General features: G+C 42.6%; 2 long non-coding RNA genes across 3 annotated transcripts; one reads left to right on the forward strand and one right to left on the reverse strand.

Annotated features, from left to right (window-relative positions):
• Positions 1 to 5,086: 5,086 nt before the first annotated feature.
• LOC143676137 (uncharacterized) lies at positions 5,087 to 21,376 on the reverse strand. 2 transcript variants are annotated; one of them, XR_013171861.1, is made up of 4 exons: positions 21,259 to 21,376; positions 13,547 to 13,656; positions 6,942 to 7,023; positions 5,087 to 5,460 (listed from the first exon to the last, which is right to left on the reverse strand). It is a non-coding gene; the product is annotated as an uncharacterized LOC143676137 (long non-coding RNA). The 2 variants fall into 2 exon arrangements; XR_013171860.1 differs by lacking the exon at positions 5,087 to 5,460 and having other exon boundaries at positions 6,848 to 7,023.
• Positions 21,377 to 21,441: 65 nt separating this feature from the next.
• Positions 21,442 to 22,373, forward strand: LOC143676138 (uncharacterized). Its single transcript, XR_013171862.1, has 3 exons — positions 21,442 to 21,504; positions 21,590 to 22,113; positions 22,232 to 22,373. It is a non-coding gene; the product is annotated as an uncharacterized LOC143676138 (long non-coding RNA).
• The last annotated feature ends 2,637 nt before the right edge of the window (positions 22,374 to 25,010 follow it).

The raw sequence follows: 25,010 nt of genomic DNA on the forward strand, positions 1-25,010 counted from the left end.
TGGCCGCCTCTCCCGGCCGCAGCCACCGCCTGCCCGCCCCGGAGCCCCGCCCCGGAGCCCAGCCCTGCCCCGCGGCCCCGCCCCGGAGCCCCGCCCCGGAGCCCAGCCCTGGAGCCCAGCCCCGCCCCGGAGCCCCGCCCCGCCCTGGAGTCCCGCCCCGTGCGGACCGGGTCCTCTAGCCTCCAGCTGTCGCCAGCCCCGCCTTTCCTTTGAGGAGGAAGCCTGGGCCCCTTTTGCTCGCACCAGCCCAATTTCTCCCGCCCCCTGCTTTCTTCTAGAAAAAGGTCAGGGGGCGCAGAATGCGCCGTGCATCTCTGGACGCTCCCACTCTCACTCAGCGCGCCCCATTCAGCCAGAATCATCCCAAACCCTGTCCGGATGTCAAAATGACTTTGGATTCTGCGCTCCTCTCAGTCTCCCCGATAACAGAGCGGCGGTTACCTGGTAGGACCCCCAAGAAAGTCTTCCCAAAGTTTCGTCCGAAATGCAATGACCCTAATGAGAAAGCCTGCAAAAACACTTTGAAAAAAATTCTGTGCGCGGTGCAGGATGCCATGGGAAGTAAGGGTTTACAGCATCCCGGTCATCATCATTGTTTTAAAACATCTGCCCGGGAGGCTGTTTGCATTAGAGAGAGGGAGGTTCAGGAAGCTGAGAGAGAAGCTGCAGTGCCAAACAGGCTGTGAGTCAGAGCTCCTGTTGGGGTCCCTTCTGCAGGCCCAGGCTTTGGCGGCTTCCTTTCCCAGTCAATCAGGCAGGGTCTCAGGAGGCATTTAGTAAGTCGTCACACACTGTCCCTGTGGGAGGGCGTGGGTCCTGAGCACGAGGGAGCAAAGCACCTTCTCGGAGTGTCGGCAGCGTCAGGGGAACTTAATCAAGTTTACCCAGTTCTGAGAGTCAGTGTCCCAGCAGGACTTGGTGCTGAGCGGGCTTCCTCTCCACTCCTACCGTCTGCAAGGCTGAAGGACTTCCACACACCACCTAGAGTGCCTCCTGCTCTGGCTTTGCCTGGACTCAGGAACCGGTGGCAGGAGGACCAGAGAAGTTTGCCAAGCACGGAACAGGTCTTCAGGGTCAGAATGGGCATCTTCCCATTCCTTGATTGTCTGTCGGGGTCCCCCATGGGCAGCTCTCCAAAGCGTAGATCTACTAGAAATTCATTCCTGCCATGAGCTAAACTGCCCCCCACCCATGCACACACACGCACACACGCACACATACACACACGTGCGCAGTCTGAAATTTCTGATTTATTCTGCCCACCATGAACGTGGCCAGGGCTTGTGAAGGACCAGAAACAAACCAGATAGGAATGCCGTCCATCCCCATAAAGCATGGCCATTTCAGACCGAAGGAGGACACTTGACTCGGTATTCCTCTGTCTTTATTATCCGGCTTAAGTTGGTGAGAGGAAACTATGGGATGCGTGAGAGCTCACGTGCACACCTTTAAACGAGCCCTCTTTTTCAGTAACTGAGGGATGCCTGGACGGGACTGCCTAGCCCATTATGAAATAACAGAGTTTTCTAATTTTCAGTGGGGAGTTTAGTAAGCAAGTATTTCCTAAGAACAGTAATCAGATAAAAGTGGTTTTTCAATTTTATCAGCAATACTAATAACAAGCTTACAGGTTACTACAATAAAGATTACAGTGACACTCAACTGTCCTGGGGGGGCCAGGTAAGTTGAGGTTGAATTTTAGATGGTTTTCATTCACAATATTCAGCTTACTAAAAGGAACCGTGACATCCTAATTAAACTAAATTTAAATGGGACTGTTCTAGTTTCAAGGACATCCTCTCCAGGTATTTATTTTTTTAAAGAGATGTATCAGGCATTGACAAGGTGCCAAACGTTGTGCTAAACGATGAGGTGAGGACATGTGTCCCTGGCCTGGAGAGGAACACAGCCCAGTCTCTGACAAAGCAGAATGGGAAAGAGGCTGAAGCAGAGATCACTGCTGTGTGGGCCCGGAGAAAGAAGGAATTTCTTGTGGTTGGGGGGAAATTGGGACCAGATTCTTGAAGAGGATGGCATTCAAACGGAACCCTGAGAGACAAACCAGGCTTCAATAGGCAGAAAATGGGGTCACGGGCATTCCAGGTTGAGGGAAAAGGGGAGATGCTGGTGGGAGTGGTCCCCTGTATTGGGGTGGGGGCTGCACAAAGTGAGACTGGAGAGCGCAGAGGTGGCCCATCCCCCTGGGAAGGCAGGACTTGATCCTGGGAGCTCTCAGGGGCAGGACAGGCTTGGCCAAAGCCTCTAATAAATAGATCATGGTGGGCAAGGGTCTTTGAAGACAGAACATGGAGAAAGAAAAGGCAGCAGCAGTGAGGGTGGTGAGGAGAACAGGACCCTCGTACCCTGGGGCTGCTCTCCCAAGCTCTGCTCCCTTATATTTGCAAACTCATTCGCTGGAAACCCCCTAGTGCTGAGAAGAGAACTTGGCACAGACAGCTGCCCAGTAACATTTACTGAATGGATGAAAGTGTCATGAAAGCTGGGAGGCCTCCCTGGAGACCTGGCCACCAGGCCTAATCCCACCTAGGGCTCCTTTCCATCCTAGGACAGAGGACACAGTCCCTCTAAACCCCTTGACAAGTCACCATTCCGTTCTCCATGTGACTTCCTGTTCTTTCTGCTTCTGAGCCTCAGAGGTTGTATCCACCTGAGATGGCTTCTTCTCCCCCATCTCCAGCTGTGACAGATCTCCTCATTCGAATGCTAATAATGCCTTGGTGATGTTGGTGGAATGAAAGGCTCGGAATCTTAGTTCTCTCCTCTGACTCCTAGGAAACTGACAGCCTCAGTCACTTACCCCTCTGGAGAATGTCCCCCTGCCTTCTCTCACTACTTGTGTCGGTAATCTTTCACATATGCAAGTTTGCTGAGGACGCTGCCTTTTCCAAGACACAGTTAGAGCCCCCACTACATCTGGAGGGAAAGCTGAGCATAAATCCTCTTTTTGCCACTTACTAGCTGTGTGAACTTTAAGTTACTTAATCCTTTGGCATTTGGTTTTCTCTTCTATGAAATGGGAGCACTAAAACCTACTTCAAAAGGTTGAAATGAGAACTAGTGTAAAACGCTTTGTAGCTGTGAAAGAAAAATTGTATACAATGTGTGTGTGTGTGTGTTGACCCCATAACCCCTTGAATAGTGCTGGGTATACAGTCAGTGCTCATTTTGAATTCCTGATGGAGGAGCTGATTCATGGATGAGGATGTGGAGTCCAGCATGGATCCCTTATCATCAAGTCCTATAGTGCTTGCTGCTCTACAAGGAAGAAATCTTTATTCTACCCTCCAGGTTCACTTATGCCGCAGCAGGAACTATAGATAGCCTGCCCTCTGATTCTACTATAACGGCTTCCAAAGATGATGGGTTTTCGGCCAAGTACTGGCCAGGGCCCCTCTCTGTAACTAGGAGTTTCTACGGAAACATGGCCCAGGCTTCAGAGGGAGCATAATAGACTTGATTATGAATATTGAGCCAATTTCCACAGCTGATAAGCTACAGTCTTCCTTGTTGCAGAAATCGCAACCCAAACTACGTAGAGGAACTTTTTAATGACTGGAAATCCTTGCCCCTGACTGTGTAGGAGCATAGGACTTAAGAGCTCTGACTTTGTTCCTTTCACACGAATGTGCTTGTCACTCTCTTAACCCTCCCTTGCTTTGCCATGCTTCCTCCTTGCCTGGAATGTCCTTCTGTTCTGGTCCATTCATTGAGCTCATCGGTATAAAACTCAGCAAAAAAAACACAAAAAAACAAAAAAACAGTCCTCTCTTCAATGCCTCCTCCACCTCTCCAAGGCAGAATCAACTGCTCTTTCTTGTTTGCTTTCACACCATTTCAGTCTCACCTTTATGTCAGCACCCGCCAAGCTGTGCTGAGAGCATATGTTTATATCTGGGCCTCTCGACTGGAGTATGAACTCCTTGAAGACAAGGTCTGTTTTATTGGCCTTTGGATCTCCTCTGCACCTTGAAGAGCATGTGACACGTCAAACCCTGATGCTCAATAAATGCCAGTTGAGTGAGAGAACCATTCCGGTCTTGCTGCTCTTTAGAGACTGCCCCAACGATTTATTTACTTACGTAATGAGGCAGCAAGGATAGCTCTGGTCGTTTCTGTTGTTGTTGTTATCTGAGTGAAGCCCTGACCTGTGGACATAGGACGTAATCCATGTAAGGTAGATCTCTCACGTGTGGTAAATCTGGATAACACAGATGTTGGCTTCCAAGATTGATTGAGGAATGATGAACACAACCATCCATCCAGCTCTCCCAAGAAGACACTAAGGAGCAAAAAATTCTTAGAATCTGGGAAAACTGGAGCCAAATGATGGCCAAAAATGGAGAAGCATTAAGTAGCCCAGAAACAGAAAGGAGAAACTGGTGGTGAAATATCGGTTGGTAATAGGAAGGGAAAGTGGACAACTGGAGGAAGCGGGGGTCAGGGGGACAGCACAAGAGCCTTGCAATAAGGTCAAGATTTAAACCAAGACTCGTGCTTCAACCCCCTACACAGACAGCAGTATGTCTTTGGGTGGGTTATTCCGCTTCCCTCAGCTGGGTGCTCACGTAGATAAAATGGTGACACTGGGACTCACCACCAAGGGTTGTCTATGAAGTGGTGGTTATCGAGTGCACCAGGCAGAAATGTGAATGAGATCATGGATGAGAACCTAGCACAATGCCTGGCCTAACCCAGCTACCAGATTTTTAGTGTTTGTAATTATTTGCAAGCATACATTTATTTCTGCTCTTCTTTCTCCCTCTCTCTCTCTCTCTCTCTCTCTCCCCTCTCTCTCTCTTCCCTGATCTCTCTTTCTCTCTTCAATTTGCAAAATTTTGATGCATGGCTTCTATTCTCTAAGTCCAGGTCCTCTGTTATATTTTTCATAGGCCAGTGGATCCCAATCTTAGCCTGGAAAGGTAAGTTCAGAAATTGCTGATGGCATCAATTTTGGGCACCTTTGAAAAAATGAGTCAGCCCTGTAGGGGACTTACCCTCCTCTACCACAAAGCTCAGACAGTCTCCAAAATCACCACCACAAAGTGATGCCACGTACACAGGGGCTTTTTAGCAAAGGCTTAGAACATTTTACAGGCTAATTCTACTCTTTTATGCAGTATCATAGCACAAGAGGTAGACGTCACTTTTGACTATACCCATTTTATAGTCCAGGAAAGGAAGGCCTGATGCAACTTGTTCAGTCATCACCTAGTCAAAGCAACAGTCGAGAAAATAAAGCACAGGATGTCGTGACTCACAGTTTAAGACCAAGCCTTGAATTCCTTGGACAGCCAGGTTTTCTTCTTTTTCTTTACGAAAAGTCGCTTTGCTTTTCAGGAAATATAATAGTGAGCAAGGAGGAAGATTTGATTCAGACATAAAGCAGAATCCTCTCCTTTTCAAAGACATGCTAGCATAGATTTGGTCCAATTTAGGGAGCTGGAAAACACAATTTGATACCAAGAAAAAGTTAAAAATCCCACAAGAAAGAATGGTTGACTCTCTACAGCTTCTTTTCAAGCCCTGCTAATAATATGTGAATGTTTCATGTTTAAACACTCTGTAACTATCATGTGTGAAAACCACACAAGTGACAAACTCAGTGGTTTCCAAACTTGAACCACTTGAGAAATGCCTTAGAATTGTGATGGCAGCAGGAACCTAGATATATTTAGAACTCACTTTTGTCACCTTTTTATCCTTTCCTCAGCCACTGCCTATATCAGCCCCTTATCTGTTGTCTTCCAAATTATTTCAACAGTTTTCTAATTGGTCTCTTTGGTTTCACATTGAGCCTATCCAACTAATTGCCATCTGGCAGCCCAAGTGATCTTTCTAAAATACATGTATGACAAAGGCAGTCTCCTTAGTCAAGCCTGTCAACAGATGCCCATCACTCCAGGAAAAAGTCTTACTTCCCTCGAGGACGAGTGTAACCACCTATCTACCCCTTGCTTATTCTTTCACCTGCATTTCTTAACTCAACATACTATAGCCCATGTCTCTGCCTTTGTCCCTGCTCTTCCTTCTTCCTGGAATGCCTTCATCTTCATTGTCAAATGATCAAATCCTGAATTATCCTTCCAGGCAGCTAAAGTACCTTGTAATGAAGTCTTTCCTGAGCTCCAAAACCCAGTAAGCCAGCATCCCAGGCTAGGGGTTCAGGCCCTCAATCTCAACACTTGTGTGTCTGTTTTTAATTTATATATATAATTTGCTTGTCTTTAATGTATAGATATAAATTAAAATATAGATATAAGTTGTATATATATATAATAAATGGCTTGCGCTCCTGGAATTTAGGAATCACATATATATTCTTTTCTCACTCCTGTGTTCCAAGTGTCTGACATCTAATGTGCACTTAATACCCACTAAGCTGACCTCAGTGAATTGAACAAATCCCTCAAGATCCAGAGATCAGAAAAATTGCCCTTTCAAATTTTTTCTGAAAAAGTAAAGCATGTTCAAGCCTGGAAGAGCAACTTAGAAACCTTTTGATAGAAGAGAGATTTGGGGGGCACATTATGTGTGTGTGTGTGTGTGTGTGTGTAAACAAAACAATTTTCCTACCATGTGTTTTTCTAGTTGCATGACCTTAGAATAAAACACACATTAGTGATTATTAATCAAATCCAACAAACAGTTCTTGGCTTCCACTGTCTAAACAGTTCCTTTGCTCACATGCCAACACCTCTCCCTTTTATTCTTTTAATTATCTAAGCCTCTTTTTGTTCTTCCCAGGACATTTGCCTGGGAGGCTAGGGCAAGTTGTAAATAACAGTCATCACAATTGCAAGAAATATTATTTACACAGACTATTTTTAGAGCTGAAGACAAAATCACAAGCACATCCATTACTAGCCGGGCAAAGCTGCCGTGGTTTTTTGAGGCGTGTCTCAGGTTCTTGCGTCTTTCACCTGTCTCCTTTAGGTCGCTCATGGGGCATGGCTGCTAAGGCGGCAGCTGCCATCTGTCAGACTCCGTCAAACTGCTTCCTGTCTGCAAATGGGAGAGAAATGGAAGATCTTGGAAACTATGGTGATTTCCATGTTTTTATACATAAATGCCCTTATTTTTCTGATTTCCACATTTTTTCTATGCCTGGGATTCAGCAAATCTATTTAATATGCTTTATTTTTGAGGTAGATGCACAATTAACTTTCTAAACATATTTAAGCATTTTTAAGCAGAAGGGATCTTAATAACTTAATTCAATTTATACATTTGACCAATGGGAAAACCAAAGAGGTCCGGAGAGGGAAAGTGACTTACTTCCCAGGTTCAAATGGCAAGTAAATGGCGGGGCTGGGACTCAAAAGGTAATGTGCTCATTCCAAGTTAGTTCTTTTTGCTCTCCCTGATGCTGAACAGATCTTCACCTCCACGCCTTCTCCAAGCTCTATAGGCCTGTTGCCTATCTAGCATGTGGTCCTCACTACAAAATCACACCAGTAAAAGAGAAAAAAAAAATTGCACCAGTGAAGTTCCCTCCATCATTTCTCACAGATCCCCAAACTCTTCCGTTGGCCTGCAGTGGGTCCTGTCTCTGAAAGGATAAGCGTATGTAGAGGAGGGGCCAGGCCAACTGGAGGACAAGAACCTGTGACTGTCATTCTAAGCAGGTAGAGTTATCAGGAGGGAAAATCTTGTAGTCCCACAACCAACTCTGCTTTACATTTTTTTGTATGATTTCGGGCAGATCAGCAGAGGTCTCCTGTCTCGATATTTACAATTTGCTCATCAGGAATAATAAATGCCTGCTGTGACCACCTTCAAGGAATTTTGAGAGAATCAAGTGAAGTGACAGATGCAAAAAGACTTGAACAGCTAAACATGAAATGGTTATTTTATGCAGCGGCCCAGACACAGCAAATTATTTTGCTTCTTTTATTGCCAAAATGGCATCCATGCTAATTTGATACTAGTTTCCTACAGGTGGTCAGATTTCTCTGCTCCTTATTTTTCTTCTACCCAATACCACTGCAGTTTAGAACAATTTTAAATTTTAATATATTTAATAAATTAGTTAACCCTTACTATATATCAGACACACTGCATATAGTAAGTGCTAAGGCCATCAGAGAAAGGGATCTAATTATTTTCTTGCAGAGAAAGCCATTTGTTGTCCTTTCCGTTTTCCTCTTTGTTTTCTGTTAGCATAGCTCAAGCTCCCTTATGTGTTTGATTTTTTAAAAGTTAATGTAGGAAGAACTGGCATATTTATGTTATTATGTCTTCCCATCTGTGGAATAGTGCATCTCTTTATTTATTGTTTTGCTTTACGTCACAAACAATTTTTGGCAATTTTGTTTGTAATTGTGTTGCTCATATTCTTTAGATTTATTTTAGGTATATTTTAGGTATCATATAGTTCTTATTGCTATTGTGCATGGGTTTTTTTTGTTATTGTGTTATTGTGGATTCCTTCTTAGTTTTGACCAATATACAAATGAAGCTATTGATTTTTGTATTTTGATCTTATTTTCAAGACTGCTGCTGAAATCCTTTATTAATTAATAATTATTAATCTAAGTTTTTATCTTTATATTCACTTGGTTTTGCTATCTAATTCAGGGGTTGGGAAACTATGGCCTGTGGCCTGAGGATTAAATCTGGCCCACCAACTTTATTTGTAAAAAGGTTTATTGGAACACAGCCACATTTATTTTTTATATATATCATCTATGGCTGCTTTTATACTTCAGTGGCAGAGTTGAGAAGTTGCAACAGAGACCAAAATATTTCATCTCTGACCCACTGCAGAAAAAGCTCTGTCAACCCCTGATATAAGTAGTTTCATCAATTACAGCCAAGAGTAGTTGTGACTATCTCTTTCACCTCTTATTTCTTTTTCTTACCTTATTGCATGGGCTAACACCTTCAGTACAATGTTGAATAGTGGTGCTTAGATTGGGCACCCTGTCTCATTCTTGAGTAGAATAGGAATAATTTTATATTTTCAGCATTAATTTTTGTGGTTCAATCAGTTCTTGATATCACACTTTATCCTAAGAGCATCTTCTATTCCTGGTTTACTAAGGGTCCTTATTATTCATGACAGTCAATTCTGTCTAATGCTTTTTCTACCTCTCATATGAGATTTCTCTTTTAATCTCTTTACTGTGATAAAATATACTGATAAACTTCCTGTTATTGAGCTGTTTTTAAATCCTGGGAGAACACTTAACTGAAACTATTAACTTGAATTGCTTGCATTTTTATTTAAATTTTTGCATTTATGTTTACCAATAATATTGGTATACATTGTCTTTTCTTCTACTATCTTTGTTTGTCTGGGTATCAAAATTATAATGGCCACAGAAAATTATTTAGGCATCTTTCCCTTTTTCTGTTTTTAGAAGCAGTTTTTTCCCCTTAATAAGAATAAGATATTGATGACCCATTTCTTGAAAGTAAACTTCACTTGTGAAACCATTGTGCGATGGCTCCTTAATAAGGGACAATCTTTTTACTTATCTCTTCAATTTCCTGAAAAGTACTGATTTAATCAGAGTTTGAATTTTCCTTGAGTCAGTTTTGGTCATTCATATTCCTCAAGAAAATAATTTTATCTAAACATTGGCATAAAATTTTGCAATGCATTATCATGTATTTCAAAAGTTTCTACTCTCTCCATAATTACTTTATACATGATATTTTTTATTTCTAAAAATATACCTGATATTTTCTTTTTTTCTCTTTGGTCTTCATTAGTCATGCTAGGTTTTATGTATTTTGTTCATTATTTTAGAAAGTAAACTTTTGATTTTACTGATTATCATGAATGGATTTCTGTGTGTTTGTTTCTTTTATTTATAGCTCAGATATTAAGAATTGAGCGTATCATACTCTGTGGTTCCTATGTTTCATTTTCAATTTTATTAGTTTAACTCTCATCGTTATTTCTTATTTTCTATTTTTCAGGGATGTGTTATGTTTTTGTTTGTCTAGTTTCTTGAATAGAAATATTAGCTTACTTTTATTTTGTCTTTTAAGCTTTCTGAATACATGGATTTTGTACTAAAATTATTCTCTAATTTCTGCTTTAGCTATATCCCAGAATTTGTGGTATATGAGTAGTCTAAAAGTCATGCTATGTGGATTTTCATTGCTAATTAGATACTAAATATTTATAATTTCCAGTTGCCTTTTTTTTTAACAATAAATTTCAGTGTATTTTATAACTTGGAAATTTTTTAAAATGTATTTTGTATAGTTTAGTTTTTCTTGCATTGTGGTCAAATAACGCATTCTCATTTGCGACCTACTTCATAGTTAATGGTTCTTGTATGTTTGAAAAGGATGTATATTCTCCATGTTTGGGATGTCATAAATCTTTTTAATTTAACAGATATTTCTAAAATTTAGTTTTATTTTCTTCTATTGACCTTTTTTCACATTGTGATTTGTAGTTACTTTTTTTTATTTTTGCAAACACTTAAAAATATTTATCCCTAGAATGTTTTAAAACTTAGACTGTTATCTCCAGGGCTATCTGTCATGCCTCCTGACTGTTCCTTCTGCTCATTCATTCTCTTATACTTTATAACTTTGGCTCTGAGCTCATTATCAGTGAGGACATTTTCCATGGGAACACTCTGTGACTTGCTTAGGGTGAGGGCTTCTGGTTTGCATCTGGAAAGCTTTATGGGTTTAACTGCCCTGGACTGATGTTTATGCTAATATGTTCCTTTGGAGTTTTGAACTGCTCAAGTAGCTTAAATTTGGACCCCTTTGTTCTGATTTCTTATAGGTGTGTCTGTTTCTAGCCACAGGCCCAGGGTGAGGCGCTTCACTGCAGATTTCTTACATGAAATGGCAGAGATATTCTCACAAACGGCAACGGAGTGGCTGCAGAGCCTACTCAGGACTGGAGCTTCCCTCCCACGTGGGGCTGCGGCTGAATCCGCCCTGCGTGAAATTCTAGTTCCCACTCTTAAAGCTTCTAACAGGTTGCAATTCCCCTATAACACCTTTTGGTTTTAACTCTCACTCTTTTGAGTTCCCCTCTTGGCTTTTGTTTTTGTTCTTGTTTTTCCAATTTGGAAACTTTTCTTTCTTGGTCTCGAGTGAGGCTGTGTTTTTTACATTTGCTGGTCGTTGGTTTTCCCATTTTTATAATCCACCATTTCTAAGGGTGGTGTCTTCCACATCAGCTCAGTCTACCTTACTTTTCAGAGCCCAGGACGCATGCATATTTCTGAAAGGAGCATGTAAAACCTTAGCAGAAAAGAATGATGTTCTTGGGGAGACACTGGGCCGAAACCAGCTTTTTTTCTGTCCTCAAATCATCCTACATGACGCTTTAACGTTGAAAAGTCAGCCCCATTTGGCAGCCCAGCTGACACTCCCACTACACTTGCTTACTTTTGACTTCTGAAGGCGCTGAGGGCCAGCCGACTCCTCCAGACCAGCTCAGCCAGTTCCTGGGCACCCATTCTGCTTCCCAGCTCATGCTGCTGGCTTCATCCCCTGAGGGAAAAGCTCTGCCCATCGGTATGGGAATCAGGAAGCCTCCTCTCTGAGCTGCTGCCCACAGGAGCCCCAGCTGTCCCAGATATTCACGTGAAAGAGAATCGATGTCTTCTTTTTCACGATTTGGTCAGTGGCTGGACTTAGTAATTTTAACTAGAATACCTGGTTCAAGTTAAAGATATGTGAAGAAGTAAAAGACTTAAAAAAAATTCATTACAGAAGTTGTGGGTTTACAGACCAATCATGCAGAAAATGCAGGATTCCATACCCTGCCCCACCATCAAACCCTTTGGCTGCTATGCAACATTTTGCTAGGATTGATGAGTGAGCTTTCTAATAAATCTGCTGTTTGTTTTTTCAAATAGAACTTACCTTTGTTACAATTGATGGAAGATTATTAAAATAGTACTATTAACTATTGTGCATACTTTACCTTCGGTGTATGCTTTCCCATATACAACCCTATTATAAACACTTTGTAATAATGTCTTATATTTGTTATAATTCATGAGAGAATTTTCCTGTATTTGTATCATTAACTATAGTCCTTTGTCCACAACAGAGTTCACTGTGTTATACCAAATTTTAATTTTTAATTTAGTATTTTCTTCTATCTCATAATTTGCAAATGTGAAAAAAAGTTGTCACTGCAGCTTGACAGCTTCAGACTTTTAAGGAGCTGCCTTACGTAAGTCCACATTTTACAAATTTGTTTAAAGAAAATTATACATGCCCCTAGGTTACCAAGTAATGAAAATAACACCATATGAGTTCATTAGTTTCTAATATAATTTTTCTCTTCATTTTATTTCCCAATCAAGGAAGCTTTATCAAACGATGTTTTTCAGAAGCTGCGGAGAGGGAATTGTGATTAGTTTTCTCATGTCTATTATCAACCGTCAGAGAAAAATTACGCTAGTTTGCAATTTTCAAAGAAGTTGAGAGATTACTTTGTTAATGTCTATTCAGTACATTTTCTATTTGGGGAATTGAAAATTGGAGTGTGGTTGCCGAGAAATGATGGGAGAAAGCTTAAATTGCAACATGGTAGCGTGGCTCCATCTGCAGAATTTTTCTGAAGGTGCTTGTAGTGACTGTGGGAATGCCAGTAAGAGCTGGGGCCTGGTCCCTAGAGCTGCACACTTATCCAAAATGAGGGCTTCTGGTAAAAAGCTCTGTCGTCATCAAAAAAGCATTTATCAAGTGACCATCTGTGCAGTCTTCTACAAAGGCTAAAACTAAAGTTCAACAAGAGGGTGTCTGAATTGGCTGATGCTATTAAAGATAAACAGGGGTGATCACGTGGTTTGGAAGGCATATGGACACCTGAACAGGTAAATAATTTACAAAAAGAACAGGTGCATTGCAATTCTATATTGGCATTGGGGGTGTGGTGGAAAGACCTGGAAGGGGAGTCGGGAGGCCGGTGTCTCAGGCCTGACCTTGAAAGCACTCAGCTGAGGGAACTTGGAACTCTCCCAACCTCACCCAGCTTCAATTTCCACACATGAAATTAGACAAAATCAGGAAATCAGGAAGTGAGAAAATGTGTTGACCGAAAAGTTAAATCGATTCATACTTCTCATATGAAGCCCTGCCTCCAAAAACAGTCTATTCAAAAAAGAAGAAACAAAGAGACACAGGTGAAAGGTCTAAAACCATGCAATGGCAGAGCGTCTGGCTGATGTTACTGAAAAGCTGCAAAATAGAGTGGATGTTGGAGAAGGCTGGATTCCTCAGGCAAGGCTCCTGGAAGGAGGGACTGGGAAACGTAGCTGTAAAGAAGGGCTGTGCATGAACCAATGGAAAAAGGAATGGGGGTTGGATGATGACGTGAAAGAAAGGCACAAAGAGAGAAACTCTCCAGAGCCTGGGTGGGGCGTGGTAAGGTGTGAATCCCCCTCAGGGGCTAGGCCCACGGATGGGAGTGCCGTGCTGAAATGCAATGGGGCTCCCCTGCGCAGCCGCAGAGGACAGCATGGTGGCTGGAGATGGTGAGCCCAGAGAGTCAGAACTCGCTGGTGTCCTACGCTGACCTTGTACTGACCTGCGGTGTGACCCCGGGCAGCTCATTCACACATCTCTGGCCCAGGAATTTCACGAGGCCTTTTTGCCATCTAGTAGTCTTCAGTTCTGAGGGAGAACTTTCTGCTGGAGCTGAAACGATGGGGAGAGACAGTGTAGACGTGAGTCACTGGACGTGCGCGCAGCAAGGCTGCTCAGGGGGCAATCTGCAGCCGGGTTCACTCCTTCTGCTGGTGGCAGTGCAAGAGGACAGGACAAGGAGAGCTGGGCGTACAGAAGCTGGGGCCTCTGGAACCCAGGTCTGGAGAGCCACTGCCTGCAGCAGCATGGGGGTCCAAAGGGGAGGGAGAAGATTGCGGTGGCTGAGCCAGCCAGAACGAGGTGACAGTGGGGATGCGCTCTGGTGAGCACGTGGCAGGAGAGCAGAGCCAACTGGCCAACAACTCACAAGTGGAGGGAAGCAGGGAGAGGACGAGCTCCTCCTTGATTGGGAAGAGACTCTGCGTGGGCGAACGCAACCAGGGAAGAGGCGCTTCTGTCCCTGCCAAGTTCACCAGGAGGTGGGATGCAAATGCAGCCTATGAACCAACTGCAGGCATTTTTGCAGAGGCTGTGAAGGCAGTTTGGGACATCGCTTTGGGGCACCACAATCCCAGCCCACCCAGCCACGGCCATCTGGAGCCCTGCAGCAGGACGTGGTCCAGTGACTCAAAGCAGCAGATGGCAAGGGCCCAACTCGAGAGAGCAGGCTATTTCGATAATGCCAATTCGTGGCTCCCCTTAGAACCAGGGGCATCAAACTGTGCATCTTAACCCTGATGCCATCCCTCAAACTTTTCCTGGCGGCTCAGGAATGAGTGGTCTTTGGGGACAGATGAAATGGAAGGACAGGGTGGCAAGGTCCTGCCCTCCCTTGCTAAAGAAAGCAACTTAAAATTCGTTGGCCTTCAAAATAAACCTGTGACAGCCACCACAAGAACATTCTCGAAAATCTCAAGAACTGCTCCCTCATCGTCAGGATGACATAAGGCAGATTTCGAGAGGAGTGAAGGCGGTTCCCTGGGGGCGCAGAGGAGGGAGGCAGATTGGGGAGCCAAGGGGGTGTGGGCAGGACGTCACAACGCCACCAACATCACCTGAGCAGGTATTATTATTTTGACAGTAATACCAAACTGTTCACAGGTGCTCGCCCCAGCCGTGCCAGCACCAGTTCACACTGAGCTGCGTGTGCAAGGCCCCTCCCCTCACTCGCACACTTACGTATCTACCTTCTGAAAGTACCTCTTTCCTGATGATTCTCCCAGCCCAGAGCCGGCCTGTGGCAGCCAGCGGGCAGTGGAAGATTCTCGAGTGGTCTTAATAATGGTGCTTCCGCATCACATGTGCCTTGATGTCTCCTCCTGAAGCTGCCACCCAAGGCTAGAGAAAGGCACACGGCAGACAAGGCCCTGCTCTGGAAAGCCTGAAGCAGGGCCTGGCAGGGGCTCCTTCCTCCACTCCCGGGGCGAACGTCCCTAAGGAGGCCTTGTCCCTTTTTGCCACTTGTAGAGATTTCTTTCTTTTTCTTTTTCTTTCTGTTCCTGGTTCTCATCAGATCTCTGCATCTCTACAACCTGGAGTCCCGTTTTCTGCCCGCTGCTCTCTCTGTGACCCTCTCTGTGCCCCCTGCCTCGGAGCCTGGACATGGGACAGTGCAGGGAAGAAAGTGGTGGCCTGGAGAGGAGCAAAGACAGGGAGGGGTGTCCCAGGTGCAGCCTCGAGTGGAAGGGCAGCTTCCTGATCAGCTCGCTGTGGCGTTTTCAGACAGGCTCGGTGCCAGACTCAATTCCCTCGCCTTGGGAAGGAGGTGGATGAACAAAGGAAGGAGACGAGAAATCTCCTGCCGTGAACAGAGCACGGGCAGCTGGGGCAGAGCAGGGGCCCTGCAGGTCAGGGTTGCACGCTGGGGCCGCCCCTCGCACTCCCTTCCTCACTGCCCTGTGCTGAAGGGCACAAGTTCAACTCCTACAACAACCTGCATTTGCAAGGAGTACGGGAATGTGTTTTAAAATTTGTATGTAACTAAATGTCTTTGCTCCCAAATCTCTACATGGGTTAAGAACAATACAACACACAAGGACACACACACACACATACACACAGACCTTATAAAATAAAACAAAAAAAAAGTCCAAAACTTAAATTTCAATCTAAATATAAAGCATCATCTTAGCAGATAACCTAACTTGCCTGGAAGCATCACTCACTGTCTCATTGGATGCTCAGCCATTTGGGGAGCCTCCACCCCCACACCACGCTCCTCTCCCTGACACGTCTATATGGGTCCCTGGCACCACTCCCTTTCCTCAGCCAGGTCACACTTTTTGATGTCAGAACCATGCCCGCTGCCCTCCAGTTCTCCCGGGGGGTGATGGGCAACACTGCCAGGGGGCCGGCCTGTTCACCTCTGCCTGTCCCCTCACAAGGCTTTTGTCCCACCTCCCTGCGCCCTCCCCCAGTTCCATCTGGGGTTCAATATTTTCTGCCATAGTTGGGCTCTGAATCTGGAGCTGTCGGTGTCCAGGCTGAGCCCCAGAACACTCAGGGTGAAGGCGTCTCTGGCCTGAGCCGTGCCACGCTGCCCGCTTGCTCCCATCGGCTGCACCCCCAAGTGGGACAGGCAGCCCATGAGCTTGCAGCCTCTCCAAAAATGTCCAAAGTGCCCCCGCCAGGGGCCTGCCTCCCGGGCTCTGCCCGACTCACCCTCACCCCTTGCACCATCTGGCTTTGCGTGCAGGAGGGAGAAATCGGAACACGCAGTTCTGCTCGTCCCAGTCCCTCTCGCCTCTCTCTGTACGTCTCTGCCAGTCCCCAGGGACTGCGAAGGGAGCCCTTCCTCTCTCCCTGGTGTCCCTGCCTCCTTCCGCCTGACCGCAGCCGAATCTCAGAGTGGAAGGCCTGTTTTCCTCTGAGCTGTGTGCGAAACCGTAAGCTCAGTTATCCACATCGGGGTCCCACGCTGCTAAAGTGAAGGGAAGATGCATTTGGAACATTTCTCTTTCTTTCAAATGAGCCTGGTCGTCGAGGCTCTCGTCTGGTTTGCCTCTTGATTCTGTCCTCTCTGCATTGTGCATGCCTTCTGCTGCACACCCCAGCCTCCAGCCTGCTCTCTTTCTCCCTCTGTGTGTGTGTCTCTCTCTCACACACAGACACACACACACACACATACACACACACATAGATTTTGCAATACTTGGAAAGGCTGAAGAGATAGCACACTGTCTTCCAAACTGGCCTCACCCATCCCTGTGCCTGTCCCCGTGCCCTCCACGCACTCGCGTGGCCTCCACCCCGCAGCCCCCGAGACCCAGGAGCCTGCTATCTCCAGTTTACAACCTGAAAGCTGTTGAGCAGCTAGAGAGCGTGGCTGGGGAGGTAAATGGTCAGACCAAGAGAGGGGTGAGTCTAGCATATAAAAAGGTGGGTGGTTTTAGGGCCTTTGGAGGCCCGGTATGGGTTCTTGGATCGAACAATCTTGGGTCAAAATATGTAGAGCAAAACGGGCAGAAATTAAATGGGAAACTGACAAAGCACATTTATGGAGAGCATTTTTCATACCCTTTCTCTGAAAGTAGCAGAGGCAAGTAAAAGATAAAAGGGACTTGGGAGCTGGGTGTCCTAACTCTCCACAGAGGCCTGGGGTGCCTGGGGTTCCCTGAGGCCCAGGGCCACAGACCTCAGGCTTCGGCAGCTTTGTGGGGCCCCAGCACCATTTCTACTGAGCCGTGTTCTGCTTTGCATCAAGCGGGGCATGACTGCGATAATTACATATGCTATGATACATGATTCAGCAGGACATGGGCATTTATTATTTGTACATACATTGCCATTATTATATAGGTTTAAATATATTTTCTGTGTGACTTTGTGCCTGTAAAGTGCGAGAATATATTTTTTCAAATATTCAAATGTTTTAAAATTGACAATGTACGACATCTCAAAGAAAATTTCAATGAAATGTAAAAATCATATAGATCCCATTCTCTAAGGTAATAAAATTTGAAAATGCTTCAAAAGGATGGCTCCTACCCATAGCCCATTCATTTAAAACATTAAAATTTTTTCACACACAATCCTGTTCTTTTGGTGCACTTTTCTGCATGCTATGCTTCAATAAAAAGACCACATAAATTCTTCTAAATAGTTAAAGAAAAAATTAAAATGTCAATTTAGAAGTAAATTACAAGTGTGATATATTTCAAAAGCTCTAGAAAGTACACTTAATAATATTTATGGGAAATGTATAGTCCTGCATTTGTAAAAAACAGAAAAAGTGTTTTTCTGATTGAGAAAGAGTAGGCATACAATGAAAGAGGGTAAGAAAAAACACCAAAATAAATCCAAAGAAATAGAAAGATATTTTAATAATGATAAAAGCAAAAAGTATGGAAACAACAAAATAATAAATTTTGAAAATCCTAAACAATAAAAGGAAGTGATGGTTCTTTGGAAACACCAGTAAAATAGGAAATCTCTGACAAATTAATCTAAGAACAAAAAAATACTAAAAAAAAAAGAGAATAAATGTCAAGATTAGAAGACTATAATCATAAAATTATCAAAAATGATGAAATAATGAATTTACTTTTTTTAAAAAACTAGACAAAATGGGTGATTTGTAAGCACATTGTAATTTAACAAAAATTAAATCCATCAAAGGTAGCATGACTGCCTATTAACAGGGAAGAAAGGAGATGAAGTAGTAAGGCTCTAACCTTAGGAATGATTCTTGTCCAGGTAACTTTCATAAATTTGGCAGCTCCTATGCTTTATGAACTGCTCTGGAGTATGGAAAAAAATGATACTCCACAGTCTACTTAATATACTGATATGTGTGTGGTCAGGGCTGCTGGCTCTTCACAAGTATTGGTGCATCTCACACACACACACACTCACCACTATTGGCCCATCTCACACACATACACACAAAACTCTGAAGTAACACAATTAAATCAAATTTTGCAGTGAATTGAAACACTAATGCATGTGAATAGCTGAGGTGTCCCCTCCCACCCCTGCCACAAAATAATGGCTCATCATCAGGAAAACAATGAATAAGATATACTATTCAGCATGCACAAGAACAAGAGTCACTTATTAAACAAACAACACACACACACTCCTCAATAAGTCAACAGTACGAAACTTCCTCATTCCCATAAAGTGTATCTATGTGAATTACATAACTCAATTAATGAAATTAATTAAATCAAAGAACAAGAGGCACAAATGTTAGAAAAATTTAAAAATCTTATAAATAAACTATAACACACAGGAATAAAATAATCTGGTTATGTGCTAGACTCAAGACCTTCTGAATTCAATGCACCCCAGAAGTGAGGGGAGAGTGAGGAGGTGCACTCTGAGCCTGATCTTGTGACAAGGTAAGGACCCAGGATCACCTGCGCCGTCTTGGGGGAGAAATCATCACCTTGAGGGTGCCTTGATTTGGACTTCTATCTCAACTTCAAAACCCAGACTAATAAATCCCCATCATTTAAACTGAGCGAGCCATTGTGTATTTGCTTCAGCAACCCAGGGAACTAAACCATTGTTGATAAAATTCATCTCGGTTTAAAATTCAATCCTTTGTTTATATCCTTTATATGGTTTCTTTATATTTATCACTCTTAGATAATCAAAATTTAAATTTTTATATGCTTTTGTGATTAGACACTTATAAATTCTATTATGTATTCTAAACTAGCATTTCTGGTATACATAAAACATTTTGTGTTGAGCCTTTTACTTTGATCCAATCCTACTTAATTCTCATAAATTTTAAGAATTTTTCAGAATATTTAAATATTTTCAGAATAATTGTTAATATTTTCTACAAATATTTATCAGTTTTTTAAAATTACTTTCACCATTTTTTGCTTATTGCTTATTATTGCTTCAGTGGCTAGAACTTTAGAAAATTCTTGAAAATTCTAATAGTTGGAATTCTTGTCCTATCTCTGTTTTCAATAGAATGGTTCCTAATCTTTCACTATTACAGAAAATGTTTGTTGTCCTTATGACTATAAGCACATGTCATTTAGAAATATCTTTCTAGCTCTAATTTGAAAGGTTGCTTTGTTTGTTTAATTAGGAATGTATCTAATTTTATTAAATTGCTTATTGCTCTCTATAGAAATTATCATGTAGATTTTTCCCTTGCTATCTTGTTAATACATACAATTACTTTGATAGATTTCCTAGCAAAGGAACTAAAATAAATCCTACTTGTTCTGGTTGCTAAAATTGTTCACTAAATAGCATGCAATTTATCCTGAGTAACCTTATAGGGTAGCACTATTTTTTAATATTGCAATATAGGGTTTGGTTTGCTAATATGCATGTATTTATGTACATGCATTTTATTTGTAACATAGTCTTATTTTTGAGGACTCCCATTATAATATTCTGAAATCAGCATTATGCTATAGTAAATAATTGGGGTAATTTCCATCTCTTTCTCTGCTCTAAAAAAATTAAATAGCATAGGAATTATCGATCCTTAAGGGTCTACTTAAAAAAAAATCTATTCTAATTAAAATCTACTTTTTAAAACGTTTGCTGCTAGCGCCATTTTATGGCTAGTTCTTTAACTAAATTTTAAGTGTTTTCAAACTCATCAATCCATTCAGGTTTTCTTTATGTTCGTGTCAATATTGAAAGTTTGAATTCTCATTAAAATCAAGGAGATTTTCAAATGTGTTAAGCATTCAGTCATACCTAGAATTCTCTTAAAATTTTAAAATCTCCTTTAAAGGTCTACTTACATGATCTTTTATGGTTTCCTCCATTAATTCTACTTTTTAAATTTAAATCCCTGGCTGCTTGCATATGCATACTTAAAATATTATGGTGGGACCTCTGCCCCTGGTAAGTTCCCATAACAGAACTTCAGTCTCCTCCCAACTCTTGTGATTTGTCCTTGTCTCCTGTCCAGGATCATTATCCATGGGATTTTGTGAACTGGATAGAAGCTGGACAAATGGGAGTGGGATTCACTCCATTTATTAAGGTCCCTGCCTCTGAGGGCTTCTCCTTACCTGTGCTGAATGGCCGCTGTCCTTCCCAATTTCTCTCTCCCTCCCTGTCTGTCCTTACACTTTACCTCTCTCTATTTCTCTCTCCCCCTTCCCCCACTCTTTTCCTACTCTCATCTGTAGTTTCCCACATGTGAGTAGGACCCTTTGCCAATACTGGTAAGTAGCTTTTCTCCCCTTATGCTTTTGGCTGGGTCACTTGAGTGGGGAATTAGAAATGAGCGCGGGGTCTTGGAAGAAGGCAAACACTTGGGACCCCGAGGTCCTGCTGAGTGCTTTATGGCAGGATTATTTGTGCTCCTGCCTGGTGCTTCTCACTAGCTTAAAAGTTCCTGAGAGAATGACTCAGCCTCGCGTGCTTGCAGGGAACAGCACGGGCTCTCATCTGAGAGATGCTCAGGATTGCTGGTGGCTGGAATGTTCATTGAATACTGTTGCATTCATATCCGTTTATGCACAACTGTGAGCTTCTTTGGGGTCAGAGACTTCTCAGGTTGCGTTTCCCAGAAGCAGACTGTGAGAAGAATGTTTGTGTACAAGTGATTTATGAAGGATGTGCTGCCAGGATAAACCAGGAAGAGAGTGACAGAGAGATGAGGGAAGGGGAGGGAGGAAGATACCAAGCAAGGATGAAGCAGAAGCAAAGCTTCCGTCTTACCCAGATCCCACGGGTGCACCCTGTTGTGAAATTTACCCCTCAGAGGCCGTCCCCCTCCAGTTTCACAAAGCCCCTTACCACCACACTGGGGTCACTGGGCAGGGCGCTAGGAGGATGGTGGGGGGGGGCGGTCATAAGAGAGAATAATAGCCCCCAGACCCTGTTGGTTCTTTGTGACATCGGGCAAAGAGGCTCCAGAACCCCAAGGAAGAAGGTCCCAGGTGAAGCCATTCCAAAAGACAGCCAGTGAGGAAAGGCTCTGGGGGGGGGGGGGGGGGGCAATGTGTATACCACGGAAATCCAACCTTTATTTTACTTTCTTGACTTATAGCTTCATCAAGAGTCATCTGATCTATCAGTGTGTCCAGTTGGCATCCCCGAGCTTTTCCTGTCCTGTAAGCAGAGGCAGAAGCAGTCACTCCAGCCAAGGGACAGCCCAGTTCCATGGCAGGTGGACTTAGACCAGGTCTGCCCTGTGGACAGGAGCCCACTTCCATGGTTGTGGACACTGGTCAGGTCCAGCCCTGAGGTGCCTCCTGCCCCCAGGTCGCCTGGTGGGCCTGCCCTCCTGACGTCCTCGTGGAACGACTCAGAAAGAGCCAAGGCTCTGCTAGGGGAAGGCACACTGCATAGACGCGACTCAGCTTTCCTTTTGGGCCAAGCTGGACATGGGCTGTCACTTCACAAAATCTCTTTGAAAATGCCTGGAATTGGTGGAATGAGTCGCTACCCAACTGGGGGCCAGGGCGTCAGATCTGTCCACAGAGCAGCCGCAGACCTGGAACTTTATTTCATTGGCATCTTCCTTAGGACCATGGCTATTCTCCTTGGATCAGAGTATGGATTTGGAAGCAGGTACTTAACGTGATCAAGCAAGAGAAAACCTGCAAAATGTTTATGAGGTAAAAAATATGATGTGACATAAGTATTCAAATATCTGATAATAATTATTCCGTTTCATTCAATTCCACAGACGGTCCTGGAATCCCTAATACGTGGCAACCACAGTGATAGGAAAAGGAAGGAACATCATTGAAAAGGATGTGCCAATTTTATCTTTTTTAAAGAAAACTTTGTATTGTGGTAAGAATGTATATAGAATTAAAATGTCACATTTTCACCACTTCCACGCATTCGGTTCAGTGGTCTTTATTCCACCTACCGTGTGCTGCCATCACCACCATCCTTGGCTGCACAGTCCCCATCACCCAGAGACCTTGTGCCTGGCAGACACCACCCCTCTTCCTGCCCACCACCCCTCATCCCATGTCACTGTGAGGATTCGGCAGGACAGGAATGAGGGCGGGTTCGTGTAAGGGGGATGGAAGTAGGACCCTCAGTAGATGGTGGTGCTTTTCCAAGCTGACTGCGCATCAATCAGGTCATCTAGGGTGATAAAAATAATGATAGTGACCATTAGCCCAAGGGGAAATGCAAGCAAAAATCATAGAAGTCTTAAAGAGCCATGGTTAGAATCTTGGACTTGAAGCTTTGGGAGGGCACTGACATTTCAAATGATGACTCATGGTCAGCTGTGCACTTGGACATGTTCAGCAGCATGGGGGACAGCGGTGAAGGAGGCCAGCACTGCAGGGACACAGGCTGAGGAGTCTGCTGCAGCGGCCTGGGTAGGGGACGGGGGCTCTGCCGTGGGCGTGGCCAGGGGCTGGGATCACGAGAAGCACGACCTAAGAGACAGTGCAAAACAAGGCCAAAGGGGGCCGGTGCAAAGTGAGGAGAGTGTGGAGTGGCAGAAGAAGGATTATTTCCAGGTTTCTGGTTTGATTCAGACTATGGGCTTTTTACCAAAGTTTCTATAAATTTTCCCTATGGAAAAATCATTATTATATGACAAGTACAATTTCAAATCATCTTTTCCAAATGATGATGCATAGTACATTTTCCAAAATGTACTATGTGGCAAATTCATGAAATTAACTATTAAAAGAGAACAAACGAAATAAGAAACCCAAAGAAAGATTTGGAAAAAGACGAATACAAGCAAACAAATTTAAAAAAAAAAAAGGAAAGAAGAGGGAAATACTGAGAACTGGTGAACAGAGAAGAGGGTGTTTGATGAATAAATCCAAGAAGTATTTTTTAAAATGCTAATAAAATCGATAAATGGATGATTAAAAAGTGAGAAAGTAGGGTGGGCCACAGTGGCTCAGCAGGCAGCGTTCTCGCCTGCCATGCCAGAGACCCAGGTTCGATTCCGGGTGCCTGCCCATGCAAAAAAAAAAAAAGTGAGGAAGCAAACCATTATAAAATTGGAAAGAAATGGTTAAAATAATACAGGTAGAAGATACTTGAAGATTATAATAGAATAATATTTTATGTTAATTAAAACATCAATGCAGAAAGATTTTTTCTTGAAAATACAAATGTACATTATTGAATCAAGAAATAGAAAACCTGGATATAAAAATTAACACAAAATATGTTATTAAATATATATTTGATAAAAGCACTAGGAAAAGTGGGCTTTATACATGATTAGTTCAACCTTAAAACAATAATTCCCATGATTCTAAGCTGCTCTGAAACATAGTTGAATATGGAAAATCTCTGATTTAATTTATGAAGCTATAATAATCCTGATTTCTCAAAAAGAAAAACTGACCGAGATCATACCAAAACAGGAAGCCATAGGCCTCTCTCACGTTTCAGTTATGGATGGAAAATTCCTAAATACAATACCAGCCAGGCAGCACCAATAGTACATTAAAAAACACAACTTTGATAATTTTCTTAGTCATTTTTTCATAATTTATATTTTTTATAAAAGGTCCATTTTATCTAAGTTCAAATTATCAGCAGATAATGACAAATTTCTGCAATATCTACAGCATGCACCTAATTTCTTTGTAATATTTTTGGCCATCAAATTTTTTTTTTAAATGAGTTTTGATAGTGTTTTTAGGCTTTGGGAAAGGAAACCTTCGGGAAGCATAACAGTTCCTGATATTTTGTTTGTTTGTTTTGCATTTCTGTTTTATTTGTCTGCTTAAACTTCTTTTAACTATGACTGACATCTGTTATTTTGCTATTCTTCATTAGTGATTCATTTGTTTCAGTTTTCTTATTTTCTAATAAGTGCATTTGGCTTCATATTTCTAAAAACTCCTTTATGGCTCACAATTTTAAGGTTTAGTATATTCTGGTTATTTATAAATATTAAGTCAATTCCAGTTTTATTTCTCTTTAATCCATTATCTAAAAATGGGTCAATAGTATAAAATTTCACCTAAGTTTATCACTTAGTTTTAGTTTTAATAATCACAAGCAAAAAAATTTAGATTTATTAAAATATTTTATCAATGTTTTCATTCTGCTTCTTTCTGGTTTTCTTTGTCTTTTCACTGAATTCAATCCATTGTCATACAAAAGTATGTGTTATCATTTAGAAACTGTGCTGTTTTACATTTTACAATTACATTTTACAATTGGGTAAACAATCTGAAATTAAAGCTTGTATCTGGTGCGTTTGATGTAGAGTCAAGATTCATGTTTTCCAACATAGAAATCCATTTGACCTAGAATGATTTATCGAAAAGATGATCATTTCCCCACTGGTTTGTAGAACAACTTCATCATAAATTCTCCACGTACTCCTATGCAGTATATAGAATAGACTATAAATCCTCTATTTATGTTCTACAAGCTCTTTTTCCCCTAACACCGATGACTCAATTACTGTAGCTTTATAATAACTCCTGATATCTGGTGGAGCAATTTCTCCAATTTTAGTT

The sequence above is a fragment of the Tamandua tetradactyla genome, chromosome 3, assembly GCF_023851605.1.
Source record: "Tamandua tetradactyla isolate mTamTet1 chromosome 3, mTamTet1.pri, whole genome shotgun sequence".
Taxonomy (NCBI): Eukaryota; Metazoa; Chordata; class Mammalia; order Pilosa; family Myrmecophagidae; genus Tamandua; species Tamandua tetradactyla.